We start from the raw sequence: 13,466 nt of genomic DNA on the forward strand, positions 1-13,466 counted from the left end.
TACCAATAGAACAAATGTCTGTGTGGTGTGTTCCACTTGGCAATCTATTGTGAACATTTCCCCAAGGAAGTGCCTTTCTTCCATGCTATCTGAGACTTGCCTGTGTTCTGTGCCTGGAGATATGATGTAGATCCAGCCAATTCTCTTTCTTGCCTGTGATTCCTGTATCCTTCTCTACTGGAAAGCACAGCACGATGATGCTCTCGAAGCTTGCACAGATCTAGAATGATTTTCTTTTCTCTTACAGTAGGAAAGGTTTACTTGTTCACATAGTTTAGGGGCATCAGAGCCTGCGATGAGGTGGAACATCATGGCATGAAGCAAAAAACTACTCGCCACATCACAGACAGAAAGCAGTGTTAGAGAGAGACAGACAAAAATACAACTTCAGGGTGTATCCTCCAACCAATCCCACTTCCTCAAGTGTCTACCATCTTCCAACAGGGTTACTAGCTAGGGGACAAGTTTTAATTAAAGGAGTCTTTGTGAATATCCAGATCCAAAATATTCTGGAAGTTCTTTTGGACCCTACCTGAATCCTGATCAGCTACTACCAACTTCCTTGGTGCCCTGTTAGTCCTGGAGCCGACTTTCAGGGTTGTTTGAACAGGGCTGCTCAGCTCAGCAGCTTATCGAAGTTCACAGTTCCAGGTGCTGGAATCTGAGATGCAGCTGTAAGTAGAAGCTGGGGTGTGAGGGTGGGCCTGGGAGGAGAGGAGGGAGGGGGCAGTGATCAGTGATCGGGATGTAAAGTGAAGACACAAAGGGAAAGAAGAACCAAACCCAACCAAACAAAATGCCTTCGTCCGCTGAGCTACCTCACAGGCTGGGTTTGGGATCTTCTTTACAGACTTAATCAAGAGTAGGTGAAGTCATGCTATAGACTAGGTTCAATGGCTGAGATCCTTATACAGTGATTTTCTTAGGATAACTTACTGGAAGTTTGCAGGCTTTGTTCTGAGGAGGAGAAAACAACGCTGGTAACTGTTAAAACGTTTATTTCTAGGCAGTAGACACTCCCTGCAGAAACCTGGGCATGTATGAGTTGGAGGTGAACCCGTTCTGGTGGAGTGGAGCTGGCTCACTTACGTCTGTCTCCCCATGGTCAGAGCCTCCTAGGAACCTTCCAATCTTGGAGAGCTACACTTTACAAGGTCAGGGCCAGGTGACCCCACATTCTATTCTGTTGACTTGTTTGCTCTCCGTCCCTCTGATTGAACCTTTGGCTGTCTGGCTGAGTGGGGCTGCTGGGTCATTTATAGATCATTATCTCTGGGTCCTCACTGTGTCTCCTTCCTGAGTGGTCAGTAGGTACTCGTTGTTTTCAGAGAGCAGCCATTGCATAACACCTCAGAAGCAAGCAGGATCCTGCAGATAAAGCTGAAAGAGAAGAATGGACCACACCTTGTGGAGGGAGATGGCTCTGAGCCTGCCCGAGACAGATGCATTCGGGGAATTCCCATGACTCAGGGCTTGGGGAATATAGACAGCAAATCATGTTTAAATGCAACTTTAATAAATAAGTGATTCTGAAAAGAAAAAGCTCCGGATCAGTTAATTTTCTCATCACAGCAGCAAATTATCTTGCAAAAGTAGTTTAAGGGAGTTTTATTTTGACTTCAGTTCATTACGCCAGGAAAGTCAGGAACTCCAGGAAGCTGGTCATGTCATATTCAGTCAGGAAGCAGGGAGAAAGATGAATGGTGGTCCTTAGCTCATTTTCTTGGGCCAAGATCACAGACCAGGCAATGGTGCTGCCACGTCAATTAACCCAACCTTCAGACTCTCTCACAGATAGGCCCAGAAGATGGTCTCCTAGATGTTTCTAAATTGGGGTTCTCAACTTGTGTATGGTTCAAGACCCCTTTGAACAGCCCTTTCATGGGGTCATATATCAGATATCTCCATTATGATTTCTAAAAGTAGTGAAATTACAGTTATGACGTAGCAATGAAAATAGGTTTATGGTTGGGGGTCACCACAACCCAAGGAACTGTATTAAAGGGTCACAGTGTTAGGAAAGCTGAGAACCTCTGCTCCACACCCTTTCATGCTGAGAGCCAACATCAACTGTCACACAACTCAAGCTTCTGTTTCTGTAGATGAAAAATAGGCTCCAGAGAAGGCAAAACTCTCGTTGTTGGACACACAGAAAGTGGTGGCAACACCATAAACAATGAAATCTACAGACAGAGATTCTGTTCTTTGATTGTATTTTTGCTCCTTTTCATTTTCTAGAGTGGAGAAAGAGAAAAGAAGAGGAAAAACTCACACTCAAAGCGGTGGCTGTATGTGTAGACATGGAACAAGATGTCTTTCTTACTCTTTATCTGTTTTAAACTCCTGATTTAAAACAGGCATGGTTTCAAGTGGGCTTCTCTGTAGAGGTTCGGTATTGGGTCTAGAGGTGTTCACAGTGATCAGAGCACTGATGTTACCACCTCGTTTCCCAGCTTGACTCTACAGAATTAACCTTCCTAATGTCAGATTGCAGAGAAATCCAAGGAGAGATTTCCAGACTAGATAAAGCAAACGATGACAAACAAGATGCAGACCCTGTTACCAGTCAAGCCTCTGCAAGGGATGGGGACGAAGCAAATCTGTTTAAAAGTACCACTGCCCAAATTTCCCAGGGTGTGTTCTGGAAGATGCTTTCTTTGTGCTAAAGTTAGTGCTACAGAAATAGGTGAGACATAAAGCGAGACTCTGTTACAAGTCAGACTAAAGCTAGTGTTCTTTGACTGGGAATCCTTTTCCAGGAATCTGTCGTGCATGTGGGACATGGCCTTAGGAGGGACATGCAAACTGGGAACATAGTTCTCTGAGTTTGAACACCAGCACTCTCCATCCAAAACATACCTATTGAGAATGTTGAGACCCCAGGAGCTCATAACATTGTAGACTTTGGTTCAGAGGTCAGGGGTAAAGGATGATAGAAGGAAAAGAACCAGGTTTTCTAACGGGATTGGCCTTCTCTGGGGCAGTGGTTTCCTGGCTCATAAAGTCCACTGTGATGCAGGGGAGAGGCCCGTGAGTTCCTGGAGGAGGCAGCATTCGAAGAGGTGAGCGTGGCAGGCTTTGCTTTTCCATTCCTCCAGTTGCCAGAGTCCAGAGTCATTTCCCTTTGCCTAAGTCATATGGAAACTATAAGCTACTTCAGAAGTGGGACAGGCTGACCTACCCCCTCTCCAGTCAACCATTTCACAAGGCCCAGAACCTGCTGAATTCCCAAGGGTGTCCATTCCATTTTCTCTTTGCTCAACCCATTTGTCAGTTATGGTCTGAGAGAGATGAGGGGAAAAGTCATTGGTTGGAGACCAGAAGTGGAGAAAAATCTCCTCACTGATGAAAGAGATTTGGGCAGTAAGACCCCCGTCTCTCCTGGGTTCTTTCTTTGAGTCTGCCACCAAGGCCATTCTCACCTGTTACTCCACACTGGTCTCATTTCTCCTGTGGGTTAGTTGTCTGAAGTCTCACATGTATACATTTCATGCTATTAGTGAAGGCTTACCATATCCAACTTGCATTTCAGCACAGTAGCTCAGAAAGAATGAAGGAAGGGGAGTAGGGCTTTGAACTCAGACTGAGTTTAAATGTAGATTCTGCCCTGGTTAAGTTTCGTCTCCTACTTGAGACTCAGCATATCGTTCTTAAGTGTGGAATGAGTATGATAATAGTACCTACCATCAGAACACTAACTAAATTATGTATTTTATACAAAGTAAGTAATATATCATGACTTTTCAAAATACAAGTTGCTATTATTCTCAAATGCAGGTGATGTGGTAGGCCATTTTTCACCCATTCATTGCTTCATCCCAAGAACTTTATCTAGGGATGTATACATGTTTGACAGCCCACACACCAGCCATCATAACTTGCACCTTATGAAGTGTCTGGATTGTTTAGGAGGCCGTTGTCCTTCCTCATCGCCCTGTCCTCAGTGAAAGAGAACCTGTCCTTAGAGCAAGTATAAGGTCAGGATAGTCTTTCATACCTGTTTCATCATCTGTTCTCAGTGATTGGTTCAGAGTGATCAGATGATGTCAGAGCTCTCTCGGGGGGGGGGGGGGGAGGAAGAATGGTTGGATGGGGACCCGAAGTAGAGGGAGATTTTTTTGTTGATGAAACAGAGACTTTCCTCTCTCTAACTTCTGGTGATCTGACATTTACCTGGAACAGCAACAGTTATAAAAGAAGCCATCACAGAGGGAGGAGGCTAGAACCTAGCAAAGCAGAGGTAGGCTAGCTGCTTGGTACAGATGTGGCTATGCCTGAGATTTTCCTGCTGTGTTAGATGGAGCTCCCCCATGATATATCTGTCATGACTTTTCTGGACTTAGAGTCAAGGAAAGGTGTAACCTACATATTTTAGTTTCGTATCTTGTTCTCCATGCCCCACATAAACAAGTCAACCCCAAAGGGATTTGCCTTATTTATTCCAACCCAGGCAGGTAGCAAGTGATCAGCAGGTCAGTTTTAAATGCCTTTTAGTGCCCAGGGCATCATATTTTGAATGTTTGTCATTTAATAAGTAGACAGCTTCTTGGAGACCCACAGTGAGAACTGAGTAGTCTTGCCTGCAGGTAGTCTAATGGCTCATAATCAAGGCACACCGAAATTTGACATGCTTCAGCACCTTTAATGATGTTCCTATCTAGGGCTTGTAGTAAGCCTCATGGGTTTCTAAACAGCAAAGCTCATTTCTAGGGCATGTTTTTTACCACACTCAGTTCTGTGGTGAAGGTTGTTTGCATTTTATTGAGATAACAGATTTGTGTTGGGTAGATACCACGTCTTTAAAAATTATTTTTTTATTAATTCTTTGCAAATTTTATACATTGTATTTTGGTTGTATCCATCCCCTCTGAACTCCATTCCATACTTACCCAACTTTGCATTCCTACAAAACCAGCAAAACACTTAACTGGGAACCTGGGAGGAAAGGCTGGGGGTGAAGTTCATCAGATTAAGTCAGCATGGGGAGGATGTCTCAGCCTTCTCTTCTCTGAGGGCCCCTGCCCCAGTTTTATAGATGATTCTCTGATTTTTTTCTGGGGAATTAGTATTAAAACATTCCTTTGATTCTACTGGAGCTAAAGCTGGGACTCAGGAGTCTTCCTCTCAAGACTGCTCTCTATCCCGAAATGGATATCTCTCATACCTTCCATTATTTTAATTGGAACAGGCAGAGGCTTTCTACAAACACTTACCCACTCAAAGTCTACATGCCTAATGAAGAAAACGTAGTACTGGGGTTCCTTTGGAGAACTTTAGTCATTTAAGCTCATATCTCAGGAATAAAGACTGAAGCTTCCTGTCCACACAGCTGGCCAGACTTATGTGACTCCCATTGCTCCCTTCAATCCCACACATAATTACTTACAAACTATTGTGTGTTCTGCTGGCCAAGTAGATAGTTTCTGAATATTGTATGCTCAGAACCCAAGGAGGGTTGGAACTGTATGTTACTCAATGATAGAGGGTGTGCTTCTTGTGTGCAAGGTGCTGGGTTCAATCCCAGCACAAACCAAACACTCAAGCAAAACTCTCCCAAAGCCACAAATGTTTCCTGAACATCACCTGTGCTGCTTTCATTTGTCCACATTCCCTATCCTTTCTGCCCTTTTTGGAAAAAGAAGCACAGACTTTCTAAGTAGCACTGGGCCAGTGAGTTATTTGCTACTGTGGTTTTTCTAATGCTACCCCGCCCCCCCCCCACACACACACTTTGCATGCTAACAGATTTGCATGCCTTTCTTCTTGTTTCATCTTTGCCAGTTTGTCCCAGCAAACCTTCAGAGGGTGAAGGGCAGAAGGCAAAATTCTGTTTATTCCTTATGGTAATTAAGAGTAAATGCCTTAGGATGACATATTTCATAGTGGCAGAGGCATGACTGGTTCCACATTCATTCTCACCTCACAGAGTTCTGCACCAGCCAGCCCTTCATGTCTGCAAAACTTCAAGGGTTGTGAGTGACCTTGACTGATAGGGCCAAGTGATAGAGGTCCAGGTCAATGACTATGTAATTGCTCCTGGTACTGCACTCATGATCAAGTGAGTAGCTTACCAACCATTCTGGCTTAAAAGTGATCATAGCAAAGAAAGCGAAAAAGGAAGATAGCTAAGCTAACACGTACTAAACACCAGTCTCTGCTTCAAATCCAGACTACCCATTACTATTGAATTCTTAATCTGCATCAGTCAAAATGACATCTTTTCTATTAATTAGTGTAATCCTCAAGGCAATAATAATGAATATGTAAGAGGAAAATTTTTTTTCTTTTGTTTCTTTTAAAGGCATTCTCTGTAAGAAAAGAAATCAAAAAGAGAAACACACAGGAGTTTTCTATCATGCATGCATTGCCAGAGTTGGGAAGAAAATTCAGAGAAATGAGTCAGTCTGGAGATAACATACCAAGGAAGTTTCACACTTGAGCATGTGGGACAAAGGCAGAAGGCCAGGGGACAGGAGGCAGCCAGCGAATCAGGGCGGCTCCCGCAGGTAGGACCAGAACCAACGCCTTCTTTGTTGATTGCTAAAAACGCAGCCATGGTTCTCTTCTTAGAGCAAGAAGGAACAATTCCAGTGTGGCTAGGACAATTTCTTAACTCCTCCAGTGTCTGCAGTTTCTAAAAAACAATCAGTTCCAAGCAATCAAGCCAAAATGACAACAAACAAACAAACAAACAAACAAACAAAACAAGTTTAGGGCTGGTATGTTTCTGGTATCTTTTAGCTGTGCTGGGGTGCCTTATTAGCTATTAATATTACTTAAAACAGGGGTACAGAAAGAGGTAAGTGTTTTAATCGGGTTATAAGTTAGGAAATCAGAGTTTAATTCCTTGTGTTTTGGGTCTAGAACACCAGTTTAATCAGCACCCCATGGGGCCTTAATAGGCAAAATATTTCATGAGAGGAAGCAGATGGTTTGAAAATGGTAAACAGATGGTGGGAAGCACAACAGCTTCGCTAAGCCAGTTTCATCTCTCTACTTGATCTGTGCCTGCAGGGTTGGGGGGCAAGTTCGGCAAAGCCCACCCTCCAGGAAAATCTTTTGGAGACCAGCCTGACTATGTCCCAACCAGTTTTTAAGGTCTGTGGGAGATAAGTAAAGTGAGCTCTTCTTTTTGATGCTTAGACTGAAGTGTAATGACTTACCTACTATGGAATACAGACACATCATGGGCTGCCTTAAGTCTTTAAGAATGGGAAAGAGACTCTTCCGCTACCTCTCCCCAAACCCTTGTGCTAGTGATTGATGCATGCTAGGGCTTCCTGCATGCTAGGTAAGGGCTATATCACTGAGCTATATTCTAGTCTGGGAATATGCATTTTAACCTGATCCCCAAGTGATTCTGATGCACATACACTTTGAACTACATTTGGAAACCAGTTGGCCTTTGTGTCTTCTTTCTGCCCTGTGTATAATGACAACAGGAGATTTGTCACTGTGGGGTGTCCTCGTCTGCTCTGTCTGAGAACAACTGTAAGAACAGGACTGTGGAGTCAAGCATTGGAAGCTAAGAGCCATTCTCCACTCTTTACCTCCCACCTGATTTCTTTTGTGAAGTAGGGTAAACAGAGACCAAAAACTACGGGCTGGGCTGAAATCACTGCCTGAGAGACACTGGAGTCCATCAGTGGGCATGAAAGCCTGTTCTGCTCTATATTGTACATTAGAGTTACTAATATTGCAGGGAACACAGGAGACAGAAATCGTCAACATTTCTTAAAGAAGTAATGATCTTTAGAATTTCTTCTTGCTCTTTTCCTTTATATATCCTCTGTTTACAAGCTTGTTCTAGTACACTGCCATGCAGCCATGACCGCCACGGTGCTTGGTGTACTCCAATGGCTCAGCTGAGCATTTTATGTAGACCCAGTGCAGCCCTAGTTCTTCAGGCAATCTCCATTGACCCATGAAAGATGATACGCCAGATATTACTACCTTGAGAGGAATATGTGGAAACTTTACTAGTTTATTTATTCACTTTACAGCCTGATCACAGCCTCTCTCTCCTCCTAGTTCTACCCTCACCCCCTCCTTTATCTCCTCCTAGTGCTACCCTCACAACCCTACCCCAATTCTTCCCTTCTTCTCAGAGAAGGGGAGGCCCCCCATTGGGTACCAACCTAACCTGGTACATCAAGTTGCAGCAATACTAAGAGCATCCTCTTCCACTGAGGCCAGACAAGCATGCTCTTTGGTTAGTAGTTCAGTCTCTGTGAGCCCCCATGGGCCATCTGTAGGTCTTCTGGTGTCCTTGATCCCACTGGCTCCCTCAATCCTTCCTTCCACTCCTCAAGACTCTCTGACCTCTGCCTATTGTTTGGCTGTGGGTCTCTGCCTCTGTTTCCATCAGCTGCTGGATGAAGCCTTTTTTTTACTTTTAAGCCCACTTGCCTTTGAGAGTCAACATAATTCATGATCTGGTTTAAATTTAGAGTCACAGTCAGGAACAGTGGAGCAAGAAGAGAAAGACAATCTTTGTCCTCTCTTTGTCTTTCTCTCTGAAAACAGGTCAAAGGCACACTTCCAATACAGGGGAGCCCCCCCTTCCAACCCTAGAGCCCAGGGGTAAGGGATATCTTTATCTCTGAAGATACAGAGGCCCAGAAGAATGTGAGCCAACAGGTCTTGCTACATTCTGCGTAGTTTTGGCAATCTATCCTATCTTCTTCATCTAAGAACACATGGAAGCTTCCCGCCTCTCCACCCTGGAAGTTAAAATCTTTAAGGAGGAGTGCCTCACTCTGTAACTTTTAGAAAGTCAGATTTGCTCTCTCTCTCTCTGAGCAAGATGGAGGCAAAGGAGACAACATTGGCTTCCCAGAGAAATGCTTAAAGGCCCCCAGTATTGACAGTGTTATTCCTGCTGACCAAAATAACAGAGTGGGTGTTTTCTGCCCTAGCACTCAGCCCTTAGGCAGCCAGTAGTTTTCCCTTAGAAGAACTATGAATGAGGCTGTCTCTTTGAAAACCTGGGCTAGGGAGAACAGGAGGTTTGGAAGAAAGCTGCCTCCTTTCTGGCCCTAGTGAGAGTACCACTTCACTTCTGCTCGTGATAGCGTACGATGGTCCCTGTTGTGACGAGATACATGCTTAAGAAGTTGGATCTTTTCTGCTTCTGGGTCATAAGAGAGTCTGGTCTACGCCCTGGTGGACAGGCTGTCTATAAGCTCCAGGACTGTTTCCTGGGAGAACTGTTCTTCTGTTGATAACCTCAAAACCTCGAGGAGGAAGACCACTAACCCAAATCATCATGGACAAATTAATTAAAGCAAGCAATTAATTAAAGAAAACTTGATGTCTGTATACAGGCTGCCTCCTCCTAAAGATAGTGTTCAGCATTAGACATGGGGAAGATAAGGTTTTTTACAGCTCAGGGGTAAGGGGATTCCAAGTGGGGGATGTATCAGGCAAGTGGGTGGGGTTACAGAAGCAGAATATAACAAGGTAGTCATAAGAACACATGGGTGTTATAACCCTTTAAAACAAAGGTAGGGTCATATGGTAATTATAATTTTTTGAAACAAAAGCATGCTTTCCCTTTCTTGGAATAGGCTACAGAACCATTTGTAGTTAAGGTTACAGGTGGGACATAGGCCAATCCTTGAGAAATGGATTTAATCATAAACAGGAGTAAACCTAGTTTGTCTGTAACTATAAGATGGCTTTTAAATCTAAGATGGAGGCAGGCTGGTTCATAAGTGTAACAGAGAGATCAGAATAGGAAAGAATTATTGTGGTGCCTCCACCATTTTGGATCATGTGAGAAGGAAAACACTAATTTGCTAAAAGGTTCCAAATGTGCTAAGTCTTGACTCTTCCTTAGCTCAGGGTGAGACTAAGGACTAGAAGAACTTGAAATGACTGCTCTAGGGAGGTCATAGGCAGAGAAGCTTATGTGTCTCTATTAGTGAGTGGCAGGGAAGAAAAGCAATACTCCTTGTGTTGGTTTGTATATGTTCTGCCCAGGGAGTGGCACTATTAGGAGGTGGGTCCTTGTTGGTGTAGGTATGGCCTTGTTGGAGTTGGTGTGTCACTGTGAGCATGGGCTTAAGACCCTCATCCTAGCTGCCTGGAAGTTAGTCTTTTCTTAGCAGCCTTCAGATGAAGATGTAGAATTCTCAGCTCCTCCTTCACCATGCCTGCCTAGATGCTATCAGGATTCCACCTCGATGCTAATGGACCAAACCTCTGAACCTGTAAGCCAACCCAAATCAAATGTTGTCCTTTATAAGATTTGCCTTGGTCATGGTGTCTCTTCACAGCAATAAAACCCTAACTAAGACACTCCTCAAAACTTACTAACTTTGAGCACTTTCTTCACCCAAAGCTAGAGTCGTGGTGAGGTCACTGTAGTAGAAGATAGGTAGGCTGACAAGATGGCAGTGTGGGAATTTACTTAAAAAAGCACCTCTTTCTGTCTCTGTCTCTGTCTCTGTCTCTGTCCCTTCCTTCCTTCCTTCCTTCCTTCCTTCCTTCCTTCCTTCCTTCCTTCCTTCCTTCCTTCCTTTCTCCCTCCCTCCCTCCCTCCCCCTCCCTCTTTCTTTCTTTCTTTCTTTCTTTCTTTCTTTCTTTCTTTCTTTCTTTCTTTCTTTCTTTCTTTCTTTCCTTCCTTCCTTCCTTCCTTCCTTCCTTCCTTCCTTCCTTTCTTTCTTTCTTTCTTTCTTTCTTTCTTTCTTTCTTTCTTTCTTTCTTTCTTTCTTTCTTTCTTTCTTTCTTTCTTTCCCAAAGAGCCTTTGAACACAAACACCCAGAGGTAGGGGAAATATTCTTATGCTTAGGTTGGCTAAAGAGTGGACAGTCCTGCTGTGATCTGACTGGACAAAAGTGAGTGTGAGACATGGGCAGTGGATGGGTGGATGGAGGAGTGCGAGCTATGGGCAGTGGATGAGAACATGGTGAAGATCAGCGTCCAAGTGTACTCAGAATCACACTTGGAAAGAACTAACAGTTCTCAAGCAGTTTCTTTTGTTATTTGAAGTCTCCTTTCTCAGCTTGTACAACACACGATGGAGCGACACAATGGGCCAACCAAGTGGCCTGAGAGTCAGGATACCTGGGTGATAACATTACATCTACTGTCCACGGTAATAGCAGCTTAATGTCTACTTTATCAAAGGATGACTATGGGAGTTGGATCTTTCCATCCACCAAGTTTGAGGCAGGATCTTTTCCAGTTTGCTGTGTGCTCTAGGTTAGCTGCCTTTTGAGCTTCTGAGAAATTTCAGTCCCTGACTCCCAAAGAAATGTTCCTGTCTATACCTCTTATATCAGTGTAGGAGTTCTGGGGTTACAGATGCTTGGTCCCAAATCTATGTCTTCATATGGATTTTGGAAGTCTGAGCTCAACTCATTAGGCTTGCATAGCAAGCACTTTTACCCATAAGCCATTATCAGGAGGTTCAGGGTGTTTTTGTTTTTGTTTTTGTTTTTTGATGGCATAGAGCAGAACTGAGAAGTTCCTTGTTTGTATGAACAGTGTTTCAGGCAGTGCTATCTCCCTTTTATTCCTTGTTCATTCTTTATCAAATCCATAAGCTCAAATGCCTTTTTTAAAACAAGGCATACCTTGAGCAGATTCTAAAAAAATCATGCTCAGATTCATCACAATATTGACATGTTTAAATTCTTCAGGTTGGTTTGTGGTATTGCTTAGTTGCAGCATGCAAATGTGCAGTTTATTTGTTTACTCATGATTGTGAGTGTCTCCTTGCTATATGAAAACACGAGTCTCAAGGGAGAGAATGAAGGACAGGGCAGTCTTGATTTTCATTTCTGTGAACATAATTTCCTTTCATAAGTTTTAGTTTTAATGATTTATTTCCTAACAACAAAAATTAGTCTTGCTTTGGGTCATTTTGGAAGAACTCAGAACATTTCAAAGCGGAGTCCTGCCCTTTCACCTACTTAATGGAGGCAGCAATTTGTGCTGTCCAAGGATGCATTTTCAGAACTGTTTAAGTTTGTTGACTGTTGAGATACACCTTTTTGTAATGGATTGGTCAGTACCACAAAGCAAATTGGGAGTCAGGGGCATAGCAGGCTGGTAAGACAGAGAAAAGTGATTTGTAGTACAACTTGCGTAATGATCATAATACCATTCACAGAAGTTCCTGTGTCAGACTCTGTTCTATGCATTTGACATAAATTATCTCCTTTAAGACTCAAAATAGAAATGTGGGGGTGTATCATCATTACTCTGGATCTACATATGAGAGAAGCAGCAGGCTGACATTGCCTACTGCAGAGTTTGGCTTCAGGGATTGTAAGAAAGGTCCTGATATAAAAGATATACTGTGAATTCACATGTACCAACCAGGGTTCTGGGAGACACCCAGTTATGGCTGATTGAATCCTGGATGAACACTTGGCTCCAAGTAGCCAAATAATTTGCTAATCTGGTTCAGTTGAATTTTAATTAAAAGTCATAAAGATGAGGGTCTCTTGAAGAGTGACAGAGATAGATGAACTATTCTGCATTAGGGGTAAGTACATGAGAAAGCAGTGATAGGGACTGTCTTCTTGAGACAAGAAAAGAAAGACACATGACCCCAAGAAACAGAGAGATTCAACACATTAGGTATGGGCCCTGTCATTGGTGAGTGTGAATAAAGATTCGGAACACAGAATTTTTAGAGCTCACTCTTCCGATCTCTGAAGTGGGGAGAGTAACATTCCTGTCAGGTGATCAGCTTAGAGCATCAGTGAACATTCACAGCGTGGTAGCTATCACTCCCTTAGCAGTGTTTCTTCTGGTTCACAGCGTGGTAGCTATCACTCCCTTAGCAGTGTTTCTTCTGGTTCACAGCGTGGTAGCTATCACTCCCTTAGCAGTGTTTCTTCTGGTTTTTGACCCACCACTGGTCCTTCTTGTACATGAGAATTCCCATAGAATGCAAGGCCTTGTGCTTTCCAGCTATGTGCTGAACCATGAAGTCACTCCTTCCCTAATCACCCCCCCCTTCAAACTCGATCTTTCTAGTCACATGTAGGCTTTGCTTTTCACAGAATCATAACAAAAGAAAGAAAATAGCAATGCTGCATGCTGGCTGCTACCCATTCCCTTCCTTTTCATGAATAGTATTGTAGCACTAATGTATCGTGTGTTCATTGTGCCCTTGATACTGAAGAGGATACTGAGTGAGAGGTGTGAGGATAGATTAGTGGGAGAAACACATGGAGCAAAGTAGTAATAAACAATACAACAATATACATCAATTATGGAGTGCTTTTCATAGACTAGTGGTTCCTAAATGAGGGTCTGTGGGAACAGCACAAAACAGCAGCAGCGGCAGGCAGAGCTTCTAGCCTTACTCGCCAAATTTCAAGCTCAGCAGTCTTCAGAGGGTGATGGTAGACATTCACAAAGTTCCTCAGGAGATCTGAAGGGCAAGAGAGGGAACTACAGGGGTAAGTATGATCCAAGCTTGCTATATGGATACATGATATTG

General features: G+C 43.4%; 1 long non-coding RNA gene across 1 annotated transcript; it reads left to right on the forward strand.

The window, feature by feature from the left end:
• The first annotated feature begins 222 nt into the window (after positions 1-222).
• Positions 223-1,528, forward strand: Gm32020. The gene is made up of 3 exons (XR_374898.4): positions 223-674; positions 1,007-1,154; positions 1,329-1,528. It is a non-coding gene; the product is annotated as a predicted gene, 32020 (long non-coding RNA).
• Positions 1,529-13,466: the final 11,938 nt, after the last annotated feature.

This window comes from Mus musculus, chromosome 2 (assembly GCF_000001635.26).
Source record: "Mus musculus strain C57BL/6J chromosome 2, GRCm38.p6 C57BL/6J".
NCBI lineage: Eukaryota > Metazoa > Chordata > Mammalia > Rodentia > Muridae > Mus > Mus musculus.